This window comes from Bos javanicus, chromosome 6 (genome assembly GCF_032452875.1).
Source record: "Bos javanicus breed banteng chromosome 6, ARS-OSU_banteng_1.0, whole genome shotgun sequence".
Lineage (NCBI taxonomy): Eukaryota > Metazoa > Chordata > Mammalia > Artiodactyla > Bovidae > Bos > Bos javanicus.
This window is the reverse complement of record NC_083873.1, coordinates 29,145,950-29,160,496: the sequence shown is the minus strand read 5'-3', so window position 1 is coordinate 29,160,496 and position 14,547 is coordinate 29,145,950.

The following is a 14,547-nucleotide window of genomic DNA, read 5'->3' as shown; positions in this document are numbered from 1 at the left end:
AATGTATCCATGTTGATGCAAGTAATATTAATTTATTTTCATTGTTGATTTTGTCTGCTTAATCTATTAGCTACTTAGAGAGATGTATTAAAATCTCCAGCAATTATGATTGACTTTTCAATTTTGAAGCCACATTATTAAGGACATACACATTTAGAATGACTAAATTCCTGGTGATTTAAAAGTTTTATTTTCACATAGAGATCAATATCTCTTGAAGTACCTTTTGCTTTAAATCTTCATTTATTTGTTATTAATAGAGGTATATCAGCTTTTTTCTTATTAATAGTTGCATATATGCTTTTAACACTTTTACTTATAATTTAGATGTGCTTTTGTAAAGAGTAAATTGGCTATACTTATCAGATTTTGAAAAACATGTTTATTTGGAAAGAGTTTAAGAGTACAGGTTTAATCATCTTATAGGTGTATACATTTGGGTGTGTGTGGATCTATGTATATTTATATTAGGTTTTCTAGTCTGGTTTATGTTGGCATAGCTGGTCAATAGGGAACACAATAAAAAGGTTTTATTCTTTTGGGTAGTTGATATACTAGCCTTTGCTAAGAATATTTTTATATCTCTTCAAAGAAGATGTCTAATCAAAGGGGAGCTAATGGTATTAGTTTAATTCATTTCTCAATTTAATCTCAAGATGGAAAACCTGAATATAAATGTTTTACAAACTGGAAGTAACACAATTTCTAGTGTTTCCTGTAGACCCTGGAGTAGTACTAGGAAACAAATTTAAGCTGTCTAGGCAACTTTTTAGAGGCAAAATATGTGAGTGCCACAGGTCAAGTGTGTATATTAATAATACAAACATATTTGACTATATATGCTATTTTAAATTAAGGTTTCCAGACTTCTGAGCAAAACTCTATGTAAATAAAAATGGAATTTTCAGAAAGCAAGTGGGACTATACATTCTTGAGTAGACTTAAAATTAAGAATCATTTTCCAAAGAATTTTAGTTCAAATTGCATCACTGAAGAATAATTACTACTAGGAAGAAAGTTCTAGAATCAGATAGATCTGGGTTAAGAGTCTAGATTCATGGTTTTTCACCCTTTGGACATTGTTGGCTTCTTTCCAAATCTGTAAAATGGAGAAAATAAGGATATTTATCTCATCAGTTTCAAGTTTTTATTTTCTAAAAAAAATAGTCTTTCAGTATTATTTTATTACAAAATTTATTATTAATTCTGTTTCAAATATGATTCTAAATGTTTGTCTTGAGTTATTGGATTTAATCTCACCCAGAGTCATGGGTATGTACCAGTATTGTTCCCATTATTCAGATGAAGCAGGAGATCTAGGACTGAAACTCTAGTCTAATTTTTTAAAGCTGCTGCTGCTACTGCTGCTAAGTCACTTCAGTTGTGTCCAACTCTGTGCGACCCCATAGACGGCAGCCCACCAGGCTGCCCCGTTCCTGGGATACCCTATCTCACAGTCCTATATTATATCCTGGTTTTCTTCTTACTCCTATTAACTCTTTTTATTAAATTTTATTTTTTCCATTATTTTACAAATCTTTTCCCCTTTAGGTTATTATAGAATATGAGTAGAGTTCCCTGTGCTATACATTAATTCCTTATGAGTTTCAAATATAGCAGTGTATACATGTTAATCCCAAACTCCTTATCTATCCCTCCCCTCCACCCTTCCTTGCTGGTAATCAAAGTTTATTCTTTAAGTCTGTGAGTCTGTTTCTATTTCACAGATAAGTTCATTTGTTGTATTATTATTATTGCCTTTTTTTTTTTTTTTTTAGTTTCCACATATAAGTGATTGATCATATGATATTTGTCTTTCTCTGTCTGACTTACTTCACTTAGTATGATAATCATCAGTTCCATCCATGTTGCTGAAATCAGCATTATTTCATTATTTTTTTATGTCTGAGTCATATTCTATTGTATATATGTACCACTTCTTCTTTATCCATTCATCAAGGCAATCTATAGATTCAGTGCAATCCCTATCAAATTACCAATGGTATTTTTCACAGAACTACAACAAAAAATCTTAAAATTTGTGAGACTCCAAATAGTCAAAGCTATCTTGAGAAAGAAAAACAGAGCTGGAGGAATCAGGTGCCTTGACTTCAGACTACACTACAAAGCTACAGTGATCAAAACAGTATTGTACTGGTGCAAAAAGAATGAAATATAGGTCGATGGAAAAGAATAGAAAGCCTACAAAGGAACCCATGCTCCTACCGTCAATTAATCTACAACAGAGGAGGTAAGACTATACAGTGGAGGAAAGACAGTCTCTTCAATAAACAGTGCTGGGAAAACTGGACAGCTACATGTAAAAGAATGGAATTAGAACATTCTAATTGTAACATCACACACAAAAATAAACTCAAATTGGATTAGAGATCTAAATGTAAGACTGGATACCATGAACTTTTTACTTTTAATTCTTCTCATAGCTTCTCTTTTACCTGCTAACTATAGACATTTTCTAAACTCCCAGCGCTATCTTCCTCTTTCTCCTTATCTTACGATCTTATCTACATCCATGTCTTCATTCATTCTTCTTTATTGTTCTTAGATTTATATTTCCAGCCTTGAGGGCTCTCCTGTGTTTTAGATTCTTATCTTAAACTACCTGCCAAATAGAACTACCTTGATGTCTTCATACACTTCAAAGTCAGAATTCATTTCATCTTTCCTCAAAAAAATACTCCTTCTTCAGGCTAGGATATTGCTATTCTCCTAATTACTTGAGTACCAACCTAAGAAACTTCTTATATTTGTTTTTCTTTATGACTAACACTCAGCCATTTGTTAGCCCTCCTTTATAGCCACCACTGATGTGTCTCTCCTGTTTCTCCTCCACCTCCTACTTCTTCATCTATTCTGGATTATAACATCATTACCTGAGTTATCCTCAGTAGCTCTTGACTCTCTCCCTTGTCTATTAACTTCTCTTCTTTTGAGCCAATCAATATATAACTTCCAGATGGATTTATCCTAAAGCCCATCTCTAAGCATTTAGAAAAAGAATGAACACAATCCACAAACATTACAAGATCCTTTTACCTGACAACTTCAGATCAATATTTAAGATGACTCTTTTAAACCATCAAGACCATTCATGATTTGATTCAAATTCATCTTTCTAGGGTAGTCTTCCACAAGCTGTTTTTAGAAGTAGCCCATTCAGCTGTTAAACTAGACTGCTTCTAATTTTTGAACATACCTTTTTTTAAAAAAATGTGCCACATGTTTTTCTAATTCTGCTCTCTCACTCCCCCCCACCCTTTCTCCATTACCTAGCCTTACCCAAATAAATGTCTGACACTATTACCTGCTTTCTAAGAGGAATTTATACATCTTTTATGGAACATGGTAGAGTTCACTTACTTTGTTTTGTATGGTCATGTCATCTCATGTCTTAAAGTGTGATGGAGAAGAGAACATTTAATGAGCATTCCAATGGAACTAGCACACTGTCTTCTCAAGAGCCGTGTATGACGGCATTAACTTCATTTTATGGAAAGATAGGTCCAGAAAAGCTTAGTAACCACAGGTGTTTTGATTTCTACTTTGATGAAATTCTGATAAAATTTAATCTCAAGTCCAAAGTTTCATGTATTGAAAGAAGAATGATTCCTTAATTCTTGCCACAACACACTTGCTTATTTGACTTTTTGTAATGAATGCATTTGTAGTGGTGAGACTGAACTGTGCAAACTGAAAGTTTGCACATTTGACTTTGTTCTAGTTTTTCTGGCATTACTGAGGAGCAACTTCTTGCCCTTTTATACAACTCTAAATTCAATGAGGAAGAGATTTACAGTTATGTAAACATCACTTTGATGTTTTATGTTTTGTAGGAAAGCACCTTTACATGAAGCTTATAGCATAGTTGAGTTCCTAAAGACAAAGGAAAGAAACTTTCCCCAGAGAAAACACCAAGCTTCAAATTCACCACTGAGAACTCCACACAATTCTTAGGGGTTTCTGTGAAGTTGTTATTTGATGAAAAGCATAGAACTCCATGTTTATTCATTGGCTAACAGGAGAAAAGATGGGTCAACACTTGAATAAAAGGAAGAGGGGTTCTGTTCTTTACTTTTTTAATAATCTATGTGTAGGATCATCCTGGATCATTACACAGTATAGGGATCAAAATAGACACCCCTGGCAAACAGCAATTTCTATATATCTTGGTAAATTATTATGAATGGAGGTATATTGTACAGATATAAATGTTTTAGAGATGGATCATATAAGTCTAGTTCATAATTTAGAAAGAACAAGTTCAGGAAAATTAAGCTTTTGCAACAAATATTTAGAAACTCAACATGGTATAATATTTATCTCAAATTATAGTTGCAATACAGTCTTGTTGACATGTTAATGATAAATAAATTATACAAGTAACTTTTATATATCATGTAGAGATAGTTTCTATAGTATTTTTGGAATTAAAATGTCAACAGTTATGGTAGCTTTAAGTAAGCATGGGCTGTTGATGCTGGCATAGAAATACTGATAATTAAAGTCTCATCATAGTATAAGGTTTACTGTTCCTATAATCATTTAGGAAAAAAGTTAAATGATTTAATGTTCCCTGAAATTGTTTCTTTATTCTTTATTGTTTTCCTGAAACAGCATAGTGTATGATCCAAAAACACAAAGAGAAAAAAACAAAAAACAAACCTCTATTTAACTGTTGCTAACGTTTTGCCTTTTCTCAGAAGGCAGCCTCAGTTAAGAACAACTCATAGGCAGTTTTGGAGAGAACTTTGTCCATGAATAAAGACATCCCAATAAGTTAGCAACTGTATATTTTATAGCTGGTCCTGAGAAGAAAAATCTAAGGTAATTTTCGTGTTTATTATATACTTATGAAAGAGTACTGTTCTTAGTCACTTAGTTGTGTCCAACTCTTTGTAACCCCATGGGCTGTAGCCTGCCAGGCTCCTCTGTCTTTGGAGATTCTCCAGATGGTGTGGGTTGCCATGCCCTCCACCAGGGGATATTCCCAACCCAGGGGTTGAACCCAGGTATCCCGCATTGCAGGCAGATTCATTACCATCTGAGCCACCAGGGAAGACCATGAATACTGGAGTGGGTAGCCTATCCCTTCTCCAGGGGATTTTCCCCACCCAGGAATTGAACTAGGGTCTAATAGAGAGTCATGAACCATGTGGAACTGATATATCTTTGAATGAGATTAATTATTATTGTGCATTCATATATGTGCTGAATCAGTTTTAAAATGAGAAAACCCCATAGAAAGAAAAGACATTCTTTTCTGAAGCTGTTAGAAGGTAAGTAGAAAAGATTGATAAGGAAACTTCTATCAGTGGTCCTTTCCCATTCTTATTTTTTCCTTGAGCTATTTCATTCTTAACCATGACTTCAACTATCACTTATACCCTGATATTCCTAAAATTCCACCAAAGATTTCAAATCATGCTCTATCTTGAACTCCAAGATAGACAATATCCAGCTTTAGACATACCCCGTTTTATTGTACTTCATTTTATTACACCACACAAATGGTGCATTTGCTTGCAAATTGAAGGTTGTGATGCCCCTGCATTGTCAAATGACGGCTAGCATTTTTTAGCAGTGAAGTATTTTTAATTAATATATGTACATTATTTTAGGCAGACGCTTACTCCTTGGAAGGAAAGTTATGACCAACCTAGATAGCATATTCAAAAGCAGAGACATTACTTTGCCAACAAAGGTCCATCTAGTCAAGGCTATGGTTTTTCCTGTGGTCATGTATGGATGTGAGAGTTGGACTGTGAAGAAGGTTGAGCACTGAAGAATTGATGCTTTTGAACTGTGGTGTTGGAGAAGACTCTTGAGAGTCCCTTGGACTGCAAGGAGATCCAACCAGTCCATTCTGAAGGAGATCAGCCCTGGGATTTCTTTGGAAGGAATGATGCTAAAGCTGAAACTCCAGTACTTTGGCCACCTCATGCAAAGAGTTGACTCACTGGAAAAGACTCTGATGCTGGGAGGGATTGGGGGCAGGAGGAGAAGGGGACGACAGAGGATGAGATGGCTGGATGGCATCACTGACTCGATGCACGTGAGTCTGAGTGAACTCCGGGAGTTGGTGATGGACAGGGAGGCCTGGCGTGCTGTGATTCATGGGGTCGCAAAGAGTCAGACACGACCGAGTGACTGAACTGAACTGAATGTTATTGTACTTCAGTAGACTATAATATAGTATAAGCATAACTTTAATATGTTCTTTTGGAAAACCAAAAATATTTTTGTGGCTCATTTTGTTGCAATATTCACTTTATTGGGATTGTCTGGAACTGAACCCACGATATTGTTGAGGTATGCCTGTATTGTTTTAGTTATCTATTGCTGTGTAATGGATTACTGAAAACTTAATGGCATAAAACAAGAAACTCTCACTAATCTCACATTTTCTGGAAGTCGGAAATCTGGGCATAACTTAGCTGGGTCTTCTGTCTGAGGGTCTCATGCAGACAAGGCTATAATTAGGTAAAAGCCTTGATGTGGTCTCATCTAAAGGGCAACCAAAGGAGGTTTTGCTCATAAAAGCACTACAGGATTCACTTCCATGAAACTATTGACCTGAGGCCTCTTTCAGGTCTTGACCCATAGGTTTCTCCTTTGGGAAGCTCACCATTTGGCAGCTGGCTTGCCACAGAGCAAGATTGTAGAGAAGAGCAAGCAAGCAAGGTAGTTTTATTATAATATAATTTTGAAAATGTCAACACATTACGTTTGCCATATTCTCTTCAATAGAATTAAATCATTTGGCCCAGTCCCTCTCAGGTGACGGGATTATTCAAGGGCACAAATACGAGGAAGTGGAGCATCCAGGCCATCGTAGAGGCAGCCTTCCATATGGACCAACTGAACGTTTCCTTCCAGATCACAGGCACTTGAGATTCAATACGTCCAGATGTGACTCTATTGCTGTTGCTCTTAAAACTGCCTCTCCTGTGATCTCCAATTGGAATATGTCACAGATTGTGAACTACATAGTGACCATTTGTGTGTGCATGCACCTTTTGGATATGCATGTTTGTTGAAGTTTTTTAATTAATGTTTTTGTCTGAAGGGTGGGTTGATATCTGCTTATATTATTAGCTGAGAGATCCAGGAGCCAGAGAATCGAAGGGGACCATAGCTGACATGTGTAATTCCAGGAGACTTCATGTTCAGTGGATTTTTGTCTGAACGATCAAATATCTAGTGTCTCTGTCTGGCCTGGCCTTTTTTCCCCCCTAAATGTGTGGCATGATGATATCTGGCATCCTTATTGATGCTGCTTTCACTATCATTTTAGGGTGAAGCCCAGTGTCCTTCCATTAATGCCCTTTTCTCTTTCCACTAGGTGAGGTTTATAGAACCTGTCTGTCCAGCAAACTGCTGTGCAATTCCAGTGGGGGAAAAAATCAGGAAGAGTGGATCCAATTTGTACTAAGATGGTCTCTCAATTCCAGTTCTTATATTTTAAAATTATAGGTCTCAAAATCACCTCTTCTTGCTTCCTTCAGTCCTCAAACAAAAGAGTTATGACATCTTTTGATACCAATTGCAATATAACATTATAGTTATTTTTTCATTTATTTTTTTGAAATATGGGTGATATTTTCAAGTTCTGATTCCTACTTTATGTTATATTGAAAATTCCCTTTGTAATCTGGAACAGGTTGGAGGTAAGCTGAATTAGAAGTCTGGGGTGACCTGTTTATTTTACAGGTTTTTTTTTAAAAAACTACTTTCTCTTACCTTGACAACAAAAGTGATTTCATTATATAATACATTCTATTACGGGTTTAATAACATCTTGAAAAATTTTTCTGTCAAAAACAATTATCTTCAAGTTCCTCTTCCTTCAAACATTTATTTGTTCTTCCCGAAGAACTCTAGTAGATTAGTAAGAACTAATGTTGCTTTGAGATCAGAAGATTGTGTTTAAAAAAATAGTACTATACCTATAACTTCATTGCTATGGAGGTAAAGTTAATTTAATATTGTGGGATTGAAAGTCACTCAGTCGTGTTCAACTCTGTGACTCCATGAACTATACAGTCCACGGAATTCTCCAGGCCAGAACACTGGAGTGGGTAGCCTTTCCCTTCTCCAGAGGATCTTCCCAACCCAGGAATCAAACCAGGGTCTCCTGCATTGCAGGCAGATTCTTTACCAACTGAGCTATCAGGCGAGCCCTAACAGTGTGTGGTCTGTTGCTTTTTCTGGAAACTTTCTGAGAGTTGGGGAACATCTTGGTAAGCCTCCAATTCTCAGAAAATTGCTACTTGTATAATCAAGGCTGTGTACATTAATCATGTTTTATACATATGTACTTATGGTTTTTCCAAAATTTTGGTTAGAAATGCAGTTTTTTTTGTGTGCTTTATCTGCTAAAATATTATATGAGATGGTAATGCTCAAATAAATGTTTTGAGCATTTTTTTCAATGCTTAAAATTTTTTTCAATGAGTACCAAAACAGTGTATAGAGTCTTTGCTATTTCCTTGTCATTTTTCAGTATAAATTTGGTATCATAAAGACCAAATGGCCCCAATGGTTTCAGCTTTCGATTTATTTAAAGAATCTTTTCATAGACTGTATTTCACATGGTAAGTAGCAGCTAGGGGTGCCTAAATGTTCACATTCATCTTGCTATCCTTACTTGTAAAAGTTTCTTTAGATAGCTGGACCCACTCTTTTCATTTTTTCCCTATTAAATGCTTAACTTTAATTTTGATAGTATTCTCTTTTCTGAAATTGAGTAAACATGTCATGGATATCAATTACATCAAGATCTTCACTTGCTGCAAACTATTACAAACATTGATTTTGCTTTTATGCCTCTAGTATATGTCTAAAAGCATTTGTCTGTAGTTCCTGGCTTGGCATTTCTGCCACTTCCTATACTTGTCAGTTGTCTGAGCCATTTAGTAGATTACTTTGCCGTCCCCATTTTTCTCAAGTACATCATCAACTTGCAACAGACAACCTCTGCAAGACTAGTTGTCAGTCTGAGTGCTTCTGCTGTTCTGCATTCACCCTTTACCACATTATTATAGAAAAATATACAAATCATTTTTGCCAACATTTTATATTTTAGTGCCAACTGATTGGTTACAGTTCTATTCATACTCTCTCTCTCTTTTTTTCCCCTTCAGTGAATACTTCTGTTTATTAAGGAACATTTCTGTGGCTTAGGTCAAACTTCAAGTGGGTTCTCAGCCCTTCCAGGTTAATATCCACCATATTTCCCTGTCAATTCCCTCTAACATTCTCAAAGCAGACTCAGCTGATAACTTGGCTTTTTATTTCACTGAGAATATGCAATCAAGGAGAAAAAAGCTTTATCCTTCTGCCAGCAAATTTACCACATACATATCTGTGTATCTGACTATCCTGTGTCCTCATGCAACAAAGCATCCAATAGTCTTATTCTTATGGAGGGCACTATTATTAAGTATTTGATCTCTTTCAATTTCTTCTACTCAAGGACTTTTGCTCCTGCAGGTATATTACCTCTTTTCCACATCATCAAATTTTTCCTATTAAAGGATTATTCCCACTGACTTATAAACACAATATTTGTCATGTACAACAGACAACATACACACAATTAATACAGGGGTGGTTACTGTCATTTTTCAATTATTCCAATTTTATTTCAATAAGACATTAAAATTAAGTATGCCACCAACACATATGCATTTAAAATGTCACTTAATGGAATCTCATGGCCCCAACTTTTTGCTATACGCTGTATATAGAAATTCTAAACATAGATCCTACTCTGTTAAAAGGCAAATATCAGACTGGCAAAGAACATATTTATATTAATTATTAGGTTATCATCAAAAGAAAATATATTTAAAATTCAGACAATTTCTAGATTCCTAAATCTAGGACAGAGCTTGGGAAACATTTCAAAAGAGGGTGGGAATTAACTCCAAAGCTTGGTCATCAGCAAATCTGGATTTATTTGCCCTGAGTACCCTTGAGTGCATGGATATAGAGAAAGAGGACTGTTCATGGCTTTGCATATTCAGGATCTAGCCAAATGATCTTATATATTTTCACTATCAATGCTCAGTATTAAAATGACTCTTTTATATATCTTTAAGTTGTGATTGTCACTAACAAATATAACATAATTACTCAAATGGAATCAGACTTTATGATCACTCCACTAAGTAGAGCAGTTAGTATGGTATAATAGATAAAGCAGAGAAAAGACAGTATAACACTCAGGAGGCTGAGTTCATCCAGGCTTTGTGTCCTTTGCCAAATTGTTTTTGTCCTTTGCAAAATTGTTTTCCTTTTCTACAGATTGACAGTGTTGGATTAGATGATCCATATGCTCTCTTTTGCTCTGAAATTCAAGGAATATTTTTTTTTTTTTTTTTTGGCCAATGATAATTAAAACTAACCTTTATTTTGAGCTCTTCCTCAAAGGAAGAAGGTACATTTCAGAGTACCATTTTAAGTACTTAATATAGATTATGTAATTTAATCCTCACAACAACCCTTTAAATTTTGGTACAATTAATATCACAGACAAAGACACTGACAATTAAAAAGCTAATTAAAATGCTCAGAGGCTCTCCATTGGTAAGTAGTGGAGCTGAGGCTTATACCCTGGGCATCTGATACAAAAGCTGAGATCTCTTAACCATCTCACAGAACTACCTCTCCCAAGAGTTGGCAGAATTGTAGAGTGAACTATAAATGGAATGAAACACTGTTTAGTGAATACTTGTGGTGGGATTAAATTCTGAGGTTTTATAAACCTGGTAATTTCCTTACTCTTACTCCTAAGAGACAAGCATTGCTTCACGGCAATGATTACCCAGACTAAAGAGAACAATGAGCCATCTTTTTTGGCTTTTGAATATCTATATTTACTTTTTAAACTATAATGAGTTAATTAGCTTTTGAGTCAGACTTTTGTGATATGTAAAAGCCAGGATTTTAAAATTTTAAACCTAGGAGCATTGAAAGGAAGTTCATGTTTTCATCAGTGGACTTAAAAGGACAAGCAAAACAAATCTACACCTTACCCAGAAATCAGGAGGTAGAGTAGCCTAGACAGAAAGAAGAAGAGTCAGAAAGGAATAGAGCTAGGCAGAGGAAAAGGGATCAAATGACCTATTCTCCTGGGTCTGGAAATCTTGGAGAACGGATGCAGTGATAGAAGCAGCTGATAACTCTTCTAAGGAACTAGAGAGGAGTGGAGAAGTAGGTCGATTTTTTTGGCTGGAACCCTGGAAATGTCAGCCTCTCAGAAGATTTTCATGGAGTGGGGAGAATCTGTGAAATGCATATTTAGAGTGAATATGCCTCTATAGAAGAACCAGGAGGTGAGGGCAAACTCAACAAATTTCTGAACTAGGTCAACATGGAAGAATAATGCATTTTTCCCCTAAGCTGTCACAGAATGTGTGGAAGTTAGGTAAAAGGGACTTTAATTTTAGAGTAGTCCATTGGCTCAGTGGTAAAGAATTCACCTGCCAATGTAGGAGACACAGGTTCAATCTCAGGGTTGGGAAGATCCCCTGGAGGAGGAAATGGCAACCCACTCCAGCATTGTTGTCTGGAAAATCCCATAGACAGAGGAGCCTGGTGGGCTACAGTCCACGGGATCACAAAGAGACTAACAAGACTGAGTGACTTGCCTATGCAAGTCTCAAGTTAAGGATAAGGAGAATGCAGAGTAAAGGGGCATCAAAGAGAGAGGCAAGGAAAGATGGGTGGTAATAACCTGATGTCAGAAGAAACAGAAAAGTATCAGTCAATATGGAGGAGGTTATAGAATAACAAGTTACCAACTTTCCAATTACCATGTAAGTTGTTGTTATTCTTTAAGTTGATAAGTTGTGGGTTACTGGAGTGGGTTGTCATTTCCTTCTTCAGGGGATCTTCCTGACCCAGGGATCAAACCTGTGTCTTCTGCATTGGCAGGCAGATTCTTGGTCACTGAGCTACCCAGAAAGCCCTACCGTGTAAGTACCTAAGGAAATTAAGTGTGTCTCAGAGAAAAGAGGAAGGGATATCAGATCTTGAAGTGACAGCAACAATCTTGAATTGACCGAAAATCTTTTGGTGATTGAATTAAATATGTTTGTGAAACTGACTAGGAAAAACTGGAGTTAATTGAATTAAGTTTTCCATCATTGTGTAAAAGACAGGCTTGAAATATTAATAGAAACCAGGCTCAGTTTGGAAAATATAAAACAGTTAACTATTTCTGGAATTTTCAGATAAGTAGGCTAACATTATAGAATAAGAAGGAAGAGTATATACTGAGAAATTAGGGAAAATTTCTCAGAGGATTTGCATTCTGAGTTGAGCCTTAAAAACGTGAGTAGCATTATTAGGCAAAAAATACAAGAGAAAGGAAGGGGGTGGGAATTGTACATCAGCCATAGACAATATGAACAAAGAAGACACAAAGTTGTGAAAATTGTTGATGTCTTCAGGGACCAGTGTGCCTAGGGCAGAGGGCTTTTGGAGGGTATAGTAGGATATATAAAAAGAAAATTGGTTTAATCATAAATGGAAAAAAACAGTATTCTTATGAGTTTGGATATTTTCATACCTGAAGACAATGAGAGGCAGTTGAAAGATTTTGATTAGAGAAGAGATATAAATTATTTGCATTATAATGTTACTCTTCTAAGTACCATTCCAGTTTACCCAACTTCCTACTCAGCATTCCCACGTGGATGTCTCATAGACAGGTAAACTAAACCATTTCAGGGTAAATTTTTGATATTCTTCCATCTCTTCTCTTACAGTCTTCTCTATTCCAGGAAAAGACACTTCCTTTTCTCTGTGTGCTCAAGCCACAATGCCCTTGTTCCAGTTACCCCTCTATATTTCATCCCCCCCCCAATTTTGTCTATACTGCTAGCAAAACAGATTTCAAATAAGAATACTTCTCTTCATCTCCTTTGCCTTCATTTCTAGCCCAAGTCACCAACTTTCCTCACCTGGATCCTTGCAATTGATTCTAGTCTACTCTTCTCCATCTTTTACTCTTGTCTCTTCCAATCCATTCTTCCCATTACAGTAAGAATAATACTTCTAAAACCAAAGTAAGCTCATGCATGCTCTGCTTAAATTTCTTCAATCTCTCCTTATTACTCTTAGAACAAACACTCAAATCAATATAAACAACAGACTATGGTATATGCCCCCTGCATACCGTTCCAGTGGCACCTCTTGCCTCTCTTTACCCTTTAATCTCCAGCTGGACTTTTTTCCAGTTCCCAAATGAATTAAGCTCTTTCCTGGCTGATGGTATATTCATATGTTCCTCTCCTTCAACTCTCTTTCTGGTAACTTTGCACATGCCGTGGTTTCAATTAATATCATGTCTAGAGAATTCTGCCTTGAATCGCAATTCAAATCCAGACCTTGTTTTAAGTTTCATCACGTATTTCCTTTTTTTATACCATAGCTTGTATTTCTACACCATAGTAGGTTCCTCTTAAAAACTTGATGAATAAGTGAATAAAAGAATGACAGTAAATGATGTGAAAGCCAGGTACCAACTTTGAAGAAAGAACATCTGTTTAAAAAAACTTGGTAATAAAAAACAGTAAAAGAGAATTTGGTACAGTTGTATGTTATAGAAAAATAAGAGATACAAACTGGTGATTTTCATATCATGAGGTAGCTAGTCCCAGACACACAGAGTGGCTCCAAACTCACCAGATTCTTAGATGCCACATATTTCACTGCCCCAGTTTCCCACAAATGGCACTGTCTGAACCAAGATGGTCACACGAATTCTACCAACAGGTCTACATCCCAGGCAGTAGTGAAACTGAAGGGGAGGCAAAGGACATGCAACGTCTCATTAAGGAGGTTTTCCAGAACTTCCACAAACACTTCTCTTTGCATCGTATTGAACCAATATTCACTGGTCACAGTTGGTTTTAAAGGATCTAGGAGTATGGTTCCCCAGCAGCAGTTGGGGTTCTGTTATCAAGGAAGAAGGAGAGAATGGGAGTCTGAGTTTAGACAGTTAGTAGTCTCTGCCATATTGTGGTTACAATGAAAACAGAGGGAGTAGAGCATATATGAGCCAGTTTTTAAAAGAGCACTTTGTTCTGATTAGATGAGCTCTACTATATCTCATTTCGTAAGTGAAATGAAGTCAGCTAGAACAAATATCTGTAAATATACATTTCCTTACTTTCCATCAACCTGATAACATAAGACTCATTCTGGTCAACAAATGGTTTCATTTATACTGACATTTCAACAAATTTCATTTTAACTAAAACTTAATGAGGAATTCACAAAACATCCTCAAAATGCTTAAGCAGTTTGTACAGTATAAATATTTAAGACAAATATATCCAATAGGTAAACACCAATTGCCTCATTTTTCTCATAGATAAATCTAAACATATCAAGGGGACAGTGAAAAGTCAGTTATCTTTGTTCAGATGTTGTTTAGCATATCCCCAGATGCAGTGGAAAACATTTTGGGGGTGTTCTTTTTTTCTGTTAATCCTTTTAATCATAGTATAATGT